We start from the raw sequence: 11,594 nt of genomic DNA, 5'->3' as shown, positions 1-11,594 counted from the left end.
TCATACTTGGCAAATTCAACCTCTCCCTTCTGGTAAGAAAGCTATTCCATGTAAGTGGGTGTACCGCATCAAGTACAATTCTGATGGAACCATTGAACGCTATAAAGCGCGTCTGGTTATTGCTGGGAACAATCAGATCGAAGGAGAAGATTACACTGAGACTTTTGCACCGGTGGCTAAAATGACAAGTGTGCGTACATTTTTATCTGTAGCTGTAGCTCGAAAATGGAGCATTTTTCAGCTGGATGTTCAAAATGCCTTTCTCCATGGCGATTTGGATGAAGAAGTCTTTATGCGTTTTCCTCCCGGTTTCTCCCAAACCAAGTCTGGTCACGCCTGTAAGCTTCAACGTTCACTTTATGGTCTCAAGCAATCCCCACGAAATTGGTTTGCTAAGCTTCGTAGTTCTCTCCTCAGTTTCGGCTTTGTTCAGTCTCGTGCTGATTATACGTTGTTCACTTACTCGACTGGTTCCCATTATGTTGCTATACTTGTCTATGTAGATGATATTTTGTTGGCAGGTAGTGATCCTTCTCTCTGTGACCGTGTCAAAGCTCATTTACAAACCTGGTTTAAAATTAAAGATCTTGGTCCCCTCAAGTATTTTCTTGGCATTGAATTTGCTCGAAGCAAGACCGGTTTGTTTCTTACTCAACGCAAATTTGCTTTGGATATTCTTAAGGAATGTGGACTTCAAAGTTGTAAACCGGTTGCTTATCCTATGGATCCCAATCACAAGCTTGCTCTTGCTGAAGGACCTCCGTTTGATGATCCTAAACGTTATAGACGTATTGTTGGCCGTCTTGTATATCTCACGATTACACGACCAGAACTTAGTTATGCAGTTCACACACTTTCTCAGTTTTTGCAGCATCCTATGCAGATACATTACGATGCGGCTATTCGTGTTCTTCGGTACATTAAGTCCAATCCTGGCCAAGGACTCCTTCTTCGATCTGACAGTGATCTTCTTCTTCGTGCCTATTGTGATTCGGATTGGGCTAGTTGTCCCTTGACTCGAAAATCAGTCACTGGTTATTTTGTTACTCTTGGACATTCTCCTATTTCTTGGAAAACCAAGAAGCAAAACACAATATCCCGCTCCTCTGCTGAAGCTGAATACCGTGCCATGGCAGCTGCGACTTCTGAGCTTATTTGGTTAAAGTCTTTTCTCAGCTCTCTTGATATTCCTCATGCAGCCCCTATGCAACTGTTTTGTGACAGTCAGTCTGCTATTCATATTGCTTCTAATCCAGTGTTCCATGAGCGTACCAAGCATATCGAGTTAGATTGCCATTTTGTTCGGGACTATCTTCTCAGCAAGACTATTTCTACTCAACATATCCCCACTAGTTCTCAACCCGCAGATATTATGACCAAAGCACTTGGATCCAAACAATTCGATTTTTTGACTTCCAAGTTGGGCATCTCCTCCCTCCATGCTCCACCTTGAGGGGGAGTATTAGAGTAGCATTAATTTGTTAGGATCCTGATTGTAACTATCACGGTTTGTTACCTTGTATATTAAAATAGATTAGCTTGATTTATGCTTTCTGTTCCTTAGTTTTAGCTGATTTCCTGATGTAAATAGATTAGCTTGATTTATGCTTTCTGTTCCTTAAGTTTAGCTGATTTCCTGATGTAAATAGATTAGCTTGATTTATGCTTTCTGTTCCTTAAGTTTAGCTGATTTCCTGATGTAAACAATTGTAAATCTTGGTCTATATAATAGACCCAATTTCATATATCATCAAGCTGAAAATGACAGCAACTTCTGTTAACGTTGTAATGTATTTGTTTTAATCAGATATGTTAATCTGTTTAGAGTATTTGACAATTTTTTAAAAAAAAATTGGCTTATGGCCGGATTTTGAAAATTCTCACTTTCTGTATTTGTTTGTATAAAAGAACCTTATGCAGACCAACTCATTATCTTGTAACTTCGGATGAATTAGATTGATCAGCTAGAAACTTAAAATTTCCTCCACCAATCACCGAAACAAGCTTCCTTATTACGCCGCCTTTAGTATCCAGTCATGGCAAATTGATACATTTAGAAAATTGTTTTTGTAATAATTAGGGACATTCTTATTGAAAATGGAAAAATAACATGTAACATTACTCTTTGATTTTTAAGATCTGATAAAGTACCATGTGAGTTAAGGTTCATCCATTCTACTTTGACAATTCTAACCACCAAAAAAATTTTATTAGTGACAAAATTTTGTGAAATTTCATTACAAATTTCTACATCGCAAGTAAATTTTGTCATAAATGTCTGCATCGCAAGTTTATTTATGACGAAATTTAATTATTTGTGTCAAAAATTATCATTTGTGACAAAATTTATGACAAAAGTTTTCGTCACTTTTTTCTTATAGTGAACGTAACGTAAATAAATATATATTACGGATGGAAGCAGATGAAAAATCATTCAAGTATATATGCTATTGCACATTTTTTTATTTAAAAGTCTAAGGAAGTCAAAAAAAGAGGCTTGTGCAACTTGTGGCAATCAAGTCGGTAGCCCTTTTTTAATCTTTCTATTCTTCCTTTTTCTTTTCAAAAAAATAAAATAAAATTGTTATTCTTTTGTTGTAATAATTTGAGCAATGTTGTTGTGGGGGTGGGGGCGGTGTTACTGAGTGAGTCAAAGGTAAAAGACTTTTGGCATCCAATATTGACAAACCCTTCAATTATAATCGGAAACCTACAACGTCATGTCGTCATCTAATTCCGTGACACTACTTTCTTTTAAGTTTGGATTAATCAATCTTCCTTCCCCATTTTTGACCTTATTCGATGCATAATGCATTAATTCCTGTGTCTAACAAGTGTTGATATATCCAATTAGAACTGTACAGAACCTACGAATGTTAATCCAATAAAATCATCTGAAAGTGGAAAAAGAGAGATACAAGTGCTGTAATTCTCTCGCTTCACCACCTTAATTAAATTCATCGGAATGCCTAATTATGTTATTAATTATTGTGTTTCCTCCTATTGACAATGACATTTGTTAGGTATGAAATGGTTAGTTTTGTGGGATTGTGCTCTGAATCGTATTTTAATGTCATGAATGTTGGTAATTTTTTTTTGGTATACAATGTTGGTAATTCCAACTACAATGATATATATATATAAAACAAATTAACCTACCCTAAAATTTATTTAATCAACTTGCATTATCATTTAAAATATGCTGCTTGGTAAAATAGCTAAGTGAATATAGGGTGATCATTGGGAGCAGAATTCCAAAGGATAAACCGAGAAACCTTAAAAGGGTAAATTTAAAGATGCACGAATATATAATGCATGTGAGTAGGCATTTAATTCTTTTAACTCTTATGCCAAAAACTTCCGAAGATATATAAATTAGGAAGGGAAATATTTAATGTGTATCCGGTGCACAAAAAATTTAGTGGGAAAAATCAATAAAAAAACTTGCATTTTAGAGAAAAATAATAATTCTTTTGATTTAAGTGTCATTGATTGAATGAAAGACCCGCATACTTTCGGTGCATTAAAAATGTCTTCATTACAAAGAAACAAATGGAAAATACCAATTTCCAAAAGTGTAAAGTGTATAGGTTTGATTCGTCCCAAAAGATAATTAGATCATAAAATTAAAAAAATAAAAATTAATCAAGACATATATATTTGCCTATTTTTCTCTTTTTTAATTTTTTTTTTTTTTTAATCTCCATGCAACATATCGTAAACTAATACAAAACATATAGCTGTTGTCACACATGATGTCACGTATCAATTAGGTGACCGGCATGACACTTTCAAGATAATTGACCATGGTATCATGATTTCAACGAGTAATAATATGATCCAATGGTTTTAATATGGATAACAAGTCCAACCCCACTACGTTAACATTTAACACGTAAAACAAGCTTATTTACCTAATTACTTTACAAGAGGAGGAAAGCTGCCACAAAAATGATTGAAAATTTCTATCTGACTTTTGACTGTTGATTATTGATATGAGCTTTTTAACTTGACTTCTAAGCGAAGACACGATTTTCAGTTTTGCCAATTTTCATCAATCAACAATGATATTATATATGATGTTTGAAAAACCTTTTTCCTAGTTAAATGTATTAAGACTAAATTATGCGTGTAAACCTTTACTCTGCCTTTTCAAAATAGTGGATTTGATGGCTTTAACTTTAACACCTAAAGCTAATCACAGCTGGGCACTTCAAGAAGAAACTGATAATTATTTAAACTGAAAAATATTTTTATAGTTACTTCAGATAAATTATTTGTATTTATTCTCAAAATAACGTTGTTTTTGAATTGAAAGATTAAAAAATTATAATTATAAAGACTATAATAACTTTAAAATAAATTAAAATTATAAAAATACCATGATTTTTGTTCCAAAACGACGTCGTATTAAGCTTATTACAAATAACTTATATACAGTGAACGCAGAAAAAGCAAACACTTATTTAAATTTAAAAAGTAAATAATATTTTATAAATGATCTTACTTTTAATTATGGTTTATCTCAATGCTCGTTTGCTACCTCTATTCTTCGGATCTCCCCGTACTTTGACATGTCTGCAAAATCTTAAACTAGCCTACTAACTTTTTGGGCATGGTGTATCTTTTTTGTGTCTCATTTTTTAAATTTATCTCACGTGAATTTGGTTTCTCATATACGTGTCACTACTTGAATTGCGTTACGATTCTAGATTTATAGTTCGACCCCAAGTTTATTTAATAATCTTATGTTAATTTTAAAGTTTTTTCTATTCCCGATTAAGCATTAATTTAATATTTGATAATATTACCATGTGCAACATTAACAATTTGACAGAGACAAATAAACTGATGATTGAAGCCACTAAGAATAGATTATTGGTCAGGGATTTCAATACTTTACATAAGTGATGCATTAAGGTGATCATATCCGAATGAATTCAAATTTGACCGGTCCTTAATATCAACATTCTGAGCAAGACTAATTCTTTTCCATGAGCCCAACGTTTTTTTTTTTTTTTTTTTTTGGCTTTCGAAATCGTTTTTATTAAGTTTTCAATTTTTTCTATTTATACTATAATAATTTCGTAAATTCTGTTATTTTTATTTTCGTTTTCTATTTAAGGGTAATGTGATATAGAATTAACTATCTAAACAAACGTCAAGGAAAAAAAATACAATGAAATTGATATTAACAACGGCAGATTCGAGGATGTCAGCAACTCGAGAAGGTTTTAGCAAGAGAGAAGAAGAAGTTTGTTACAAGATTTTTGGCTAAACCCCCTTGTGATACCTACTAGCCTATATGACAAACAAAATACAAAATTCAGAAGGAAACTAACGATGGGCCTATGTATATCCTAAGCCCGTTTATTCTAAATATTCTTGTTGATCAGCAAGTAATGGGCCTATCACTCGCAGCCCACGATCCACTTTCTACATAATCTGCTCAGCCAACTGTTAACATCATAAGTCCACCAAGCCACATGTTATCATCACAAGTCCACAACTCAGACCCCTGTCAACATCACAAAGTCCCTAAGCCATTGAGGTATCCTCTTCTCCCTCTTTCCTTCCCCACGTTGACCACTTCTGCTCATCTCCTCCTCTCTCTGCCTCTCGTTGTCCCTTTTATCTTCCATAGCTATGAAATCTGTGGGATATGTGGAATCATTTGGAAGGTGCATATCATTTCCCTCCCCCCTTGAAGACACGATCTTGTCCTCAAGATCGAAGCTTGGGAAAGCTTGGCAGAACTTTGAGTACGAGACCCAAGTTGCGACCTCCAACGGCAATCCTTCCCACTGCTCTAAAAGTTGTAAAATTTCCTCCTTCCCATGTTGTAAGGCACGGGTTCGAAGCACAACAACTGATTTGGTGACCGGGTGGTTGTCCCAGTTCATGCGAGGAAGAAGGGCCAAGTGAAAAGATAGGTTCTGGCGATATTGCTTAAGGAGTGACACATGGAACACCGGATTAATCCGCGACTCCTCAGGTAGATCCAATCGGTACGCCACAGGGCCAATACGCTCAGTGATGGAAAAAGGGCGATAGAAACATTGCCGGAGCTTGGAAAAAGTATGGTTGCGAATGGACCGTTGTCTGTACGGCTGAAGTTTTACTAAGACGAGAGTTCCCACCTCAAATTGTACATCCCTTCTCTTCTTATCTGCTTGGTTCTTCATCCTCTGCCTTGTTCGGTGCAGAGTCTCCCTGAGTTGCCTTATTATTGTATCCCGTCGAGTCAGCAAGGCGTCGACAGCCTCAATAGAAGAGATGGTACCTTCATACGGTGGAATGCTAGGAGGAGCTCTCCCATATACAATCTGGAACGGTGAAGCCCCAATTGATGAGTGATATGCCGAATTGTAGGAGAATTTCGCCCAAGGTAGGTAGTGAACCCATTGTTTCGGTGATTCCATGGTGTAGCAACGCAAATATTGTTCCAACCCCCTGTTTGTAACCTCTGTTTGTCCGTCCGTTTCAGGGTGATTCGCGGTGTTGTAGCAGAGCTTGGTGCCACTCAAACGTGCTAGCTCCGCCCAAAATTTACTCACAAAGATGCTGTCTCTTTCTGATACAATTGAGCGAGGAATGCCATGCAACCTGCAAATGTTTTCCACAAAAACTAAAGCACCTTTGTTGTTGTGAAGTTTGGAGGTAAAGCTATGAAATGGGCGTACTTGGAAAGCCGATCCACCACTACCAAAATGGCCGTTTTACCTTCTGAATTGGGTAGTCCAATGATAAAATCTATGGACAAATCTTCCCAAATCGCAAGAGGTATTGATAGAGGTTGCAGTAATCTTGCGGGGGATAGTGGTTGATATTTTGTCACTTGGCAAATTGGACAGGTTCTTTCAAATTCTTGAACATCTCTTTTCAGGTTGGTCCAGTGGTAAATTGGAAGTATTCTCTGTAACGTCTTCTTCACCCCTTTGTGGTCCCCAATCAATGATGAGTGGAATTCATGCAAAATGACCATGTGGAGCTCTGAATTAGATGCGATTGTGATTCTCCCCTTGAAGAGTACAAGTCCCTCCCGTAAACTGTACTGCTCATAGCCTTCAGTACCCTTTTCAATCTTATCTTTTAGCTGAATTAACTCTGCATTGGTTTGAACTTCTGCTTTAATTTGTTCAATCAAGTTGTGGTTTTCCTTAGTGATGACCATTGTGCAAGCTTCCCCTGCTGTCATTGGTTGTTCACTCTCTGATTTTCGAGATAGAGCATCAGCTACTTTATTCACAGCCCTAGGATAGTACTCTATGGTGTAGTCAAAGCCAAGTAACTTGACTAAAAAGCGTTGTTGCTAAGGGGTTTGTATAACATGTCCCATCATGTCTTTGAGGCTCCTCTGGTCGGTCCTAATGATGAAAGGTCCCCCTAGGAGGTACTGTCTCCATTTAGAAACCCCTTCCGTGATCGTAAACATCTCCCTCACGTAGGTTGAAGCCTGTTGCATCTTAGGGTTGAGTTTCTTACTGAAGTAGGCTATAGGTCGATTGTCTTGACTCAACATCGCTCCCACCCCAATACCTGAAGCATCAGTAGTCAACACAAATTTCTTTGTGAAATCTAGTAGTGCTAATATAGGTGGGTTGGATAAAGCTCTCTTTAGTTCCAACATAGCATGTTGTGCCTTCTCATTCCAATTAAAGGCATCCTTGTGTAGCAGGGCAGTTAAGGGAGCTGCAATTTGCGAAAAACCGTGAACAAACTTGCAGTAATAACCTGCCAATCCAAGAAACCCGCGCAGCTGTTTCAGGTTGGATGGTTTACTCCAATCCATTATTGCCTGAATTTTTCCCACATCAGGTCGTACCCCCTTTGCATCCACTATGTGGCTCAAGTATTCCGCTTCCTCCTGAGCAAAGGCACACTTTGATCTTTTGGCATACAGCTGATGTTGTCTAAGACATTCCATAACCTGTTGTAAGTGCTCCACATGCTCTCTTAATAACTTACTGTATATCAGTATGTCATCAAAGAACATTATAACAAACTTGCGCAAAAATTCCTTCAAAATCGAATTCATAATACCTTGAAAGGTTGCATGTGCATTAGTGAGCCTAAAGGGCATTACTATGAACTCATAGTGTCCTTGGTGCGTCCTAAAAGCTATTTTATAAACATCCTCAGGAGCCATTCTGATTTGATAGTACCCTGAGCGTAGGTCCATCTTGGAAAAAATGGCTGCCCATGCTATCTCATCTAGCATCTCATCTACTGTACGGATTGGAAACCGATTTAGTATGGTGACTTGGTTTAGTGCTCTGTAATCTACATAGAACCTCCAAGTTCCATCTTTCTTCTTTACCAATAGGGTTGGTGATGAAAAAGGACTCAAGCTAGGTCTGATGACACCGATATCTAGCATTTCTTTCACCATCCTTTCAATTTTAGATTTTTGGAAATAAGGATACCTGTATGGTCTAACATTTACTGCCATTGTTCCAGGTTCAAGATGGATTCAGTGATGTTCTAACCGTGAGGGTGGAATCTGGCTGGGAGTAGCAATAATATCTTCATACTCCTGCAGTACCGGTTGTATCAAGGAATGACAATTTTCCTCTATGTAAGGTTCCCTTGAGTGCTGGTGATCAACAGTCTGTAATTGGATAGCTACAGCATCAGAGTTGGTTAGCCTGCGGAGTTGATGTAGTTCTATTGGTTCTACTTACATCTTTGTCTCTCCCTGCAGCTCAATCATCTTCCCCTCTTTGTATGTCCATAATCTTTGTAAGTTAATGAGCTACAAATCACTCAAATATTTCAAAAGGAAATAAATCATTTGTGTTTGAGAGTAAAAAAAAAAAAGACATTAATTTATGAAAGTAAATTAATATTTTTTTATAGTCCGGGCCGGATCATCGTTTTTACGAAAATCGGCCGGGTCGCACCGGGTCTGTAACATGTCCGGTCCAATATGAAAACCGGATCGGTTACATGACCGATTCACCGATTTTCGAGTCGACCCGGCCGAGTCGGTCCGGTTTTTATAACATTGATCTTAATAAACGTCAAGGAAGAAAAACACAATGAAATTGATATTAACAACGGCAGATTCGAGGATGCCAGCAACTCCAGAAGGTTTTAGCAAGAGAGTAGAAGAAGTTTGTTACAAGATTTTTGGCTAAACCCCCTTGTGGTCCCTACTAGCCTATATGACAAACACAATACAAAATTCAGAAGGAAACTAACAATGGGCCTATGTATATCCTAAGCCCGTTTATTCTAACTATTCTTGCTGATCAGCAAGTAATGGGCCTATCACTCGCAGCCCACGATCCACTTTCTACATTATCCGTTCAGCCAACTGTTAACATCATAAGTCCACCAACTAAGCCACCTGTTATCATCACAAGTCCACAACTCAGACCCCTGTCAACATCACGAAGTCCCTAAGCCATTGAGTTGTTCTCTTCTCCCTCTTCCCTTCCCCACGTTGACCACCTCTGTTCATCTCCTCCCCTCTTTGCCTCTCGTGGTCCTTTTTATCTTCCATAGCTATGAAATCTGTGGGATCTGTGGAATCATTTGGAAGGTGCATATCATAATGTGAATCTTAATTTATTTAATTTTTTTTATTGAATTGTGGTTACTCTGAATCCAAATTAATATGTTCGGTCAATTTTGCACAAGTTTCAGCATTAATAAGATTATAAATTCTAACATCAATGTTATCATTATATTAAACAAATTTCAACAAGGATTTATCAATAATAACGTTTTAATTTGTAAAATATTTTGAAATATCAAGTTGGCATATATGACGGGGAACTCCAATTTGTGAGAAGTTATTGAAAACAGCAAAAAGAAGGCACCTATACAGAACATAGATTGTAAGTGTTTATTTACGACGAAAAAGTACTGTATGCTATCATAGCCCTCTGTTAAATAAAAAATAAAACATTTATTATTGTGCACCGCCCCTAAGACAAGCAATTTTTTATTAAATCATAACTTAAATTTATTTAAGGAAACCACACTTATACTTGCAGTTAAAAATAATATATTAGACCGTTTGGATAAAAAAATTTATGTATTAATTTTTTAAATGAGTTCTTTCAAAAGTTACAATTAATTTGTGTTTGAATTAATATTTAAAAAGTAGTATTGTGAATTTTTTTCATAAAGACACAAATTTTGACTTCTAAAAAAAGGCTCATTTTTTTTCTTACTTTTGCTTCTTTTTTATAAACGTTGTATCCAAACACACTCATAAAATGAAAAGCACCATTTAAAAAAAATCATCCATTTGTTTATATTTTTTCTTTTAATATAATCATGTATCTAAATAATGTAGTTTTGGGGTGGTCGAAAATAAAATTATGAGTTGAGAAATATATATACATATGAGGTAGGATCCTTTGACACCAGTGTCAAATTTGAAATTTGACACATCATCTGAGCCGTTAGATAAAAAAAGATCAATGGTGTAACATGCTTACAAATCATAGTCGTTGATGTTTTCTGCAGCTGCTGTACATGCAACAGTCAAATACTTGTCATATATATATGTGTGAAAGTATTAAATGGAGGGAATCATAACCATATAAAAGATGAAAGCATTAAATATGAGGACTTATAACGATACACCTGTCATTGTTGTACGTAAAGCGATTGTAAAAATGATTTTACCTCTCTCTCTTTATATATATATATATATATATATATGTTTGCTTTTTCTACCGTCAATGTAGATAACTTATCTACATTGAGCCAAAACGACGTCGTTTTGAGACGAAAATCAAGGTATTTTTGTAATTATAATTTATTTCAGGGTTATAATAGTCTTTTTCATCATAATTTTTTAATTTTTCAACTCAAAACGACGTCGTTTTGGGAGCGAATGTAGATAACTTATCTACATTCACTTTAGAAACATTAAAGCCTATATATATATAGTAAAGTATTTCTCCAGTCACTGGAGATAAGTTATCTTCAGTGACCCCTAAAACTATGTTGTTTTAAATTAATGAAGGGTATTTTCATAATTTTGTTTATTTTTTTATCATATGAATTTTACCGAAACACCCTTTTATGAATTCTCCTAAAATTACGAAAATAACTTTTCATTAATTCAAAATCACGTAGTTTTGGGGATCACTGAAGACAACCTATCTTCATATTGATCTCCAGTGACTGGAGAAATACTTTATATATATATATATATATATATATATATATATATATATATATGAGGTAGGATCCTTTGACACCTCATCTTATAATCGTTAGATCAAAAAAGATCAATGATTCTGATTTGTAAGCATGTGACACCAGTGATTTTTTTTATCTAACGGCTATCAGATGAGATCTCAACTTTGAAATTTGACACTGGTGTCAAAGGATTCTACCCCTCTCTCTCTCTCTCTCTATATATATATATATATATATATATATATATATATATATATATATATATATATACATATATGGCTTATCGTTTCTCAAGCTGATTGAGATAACTTTATCTCCGACCACTAAATTATAACCGTACAAAGATAGATCAATGGTGATAAAGGAAGAGAGAGAAAAATGAAATCATAACCATTCAAAGGCGAATCAATTAATATAAGTAAATAAAT

Source organism: Gastrolobium bilobum, unplaced genomic scaffold, assembly GCF_033153095.1.
Source record: "Gastrolobium bilobum isolate Gb01-03AN ecotype WA unplaced genomic scaffold, APGP_CSIRO_Gbil_v1 utg26114, whole genome shotgun sequence".
In the NCBI taxonomy this organism is placed as follows: Eukaryota; Viridiplantae; Streptophyta; class Magnoliopsida; order Fabales; family Fabaceae; genus Gastrolobium; species Gastrolobium bilobum.
This window is presented reverse-complemented; position numbering follows the sequence as displayed.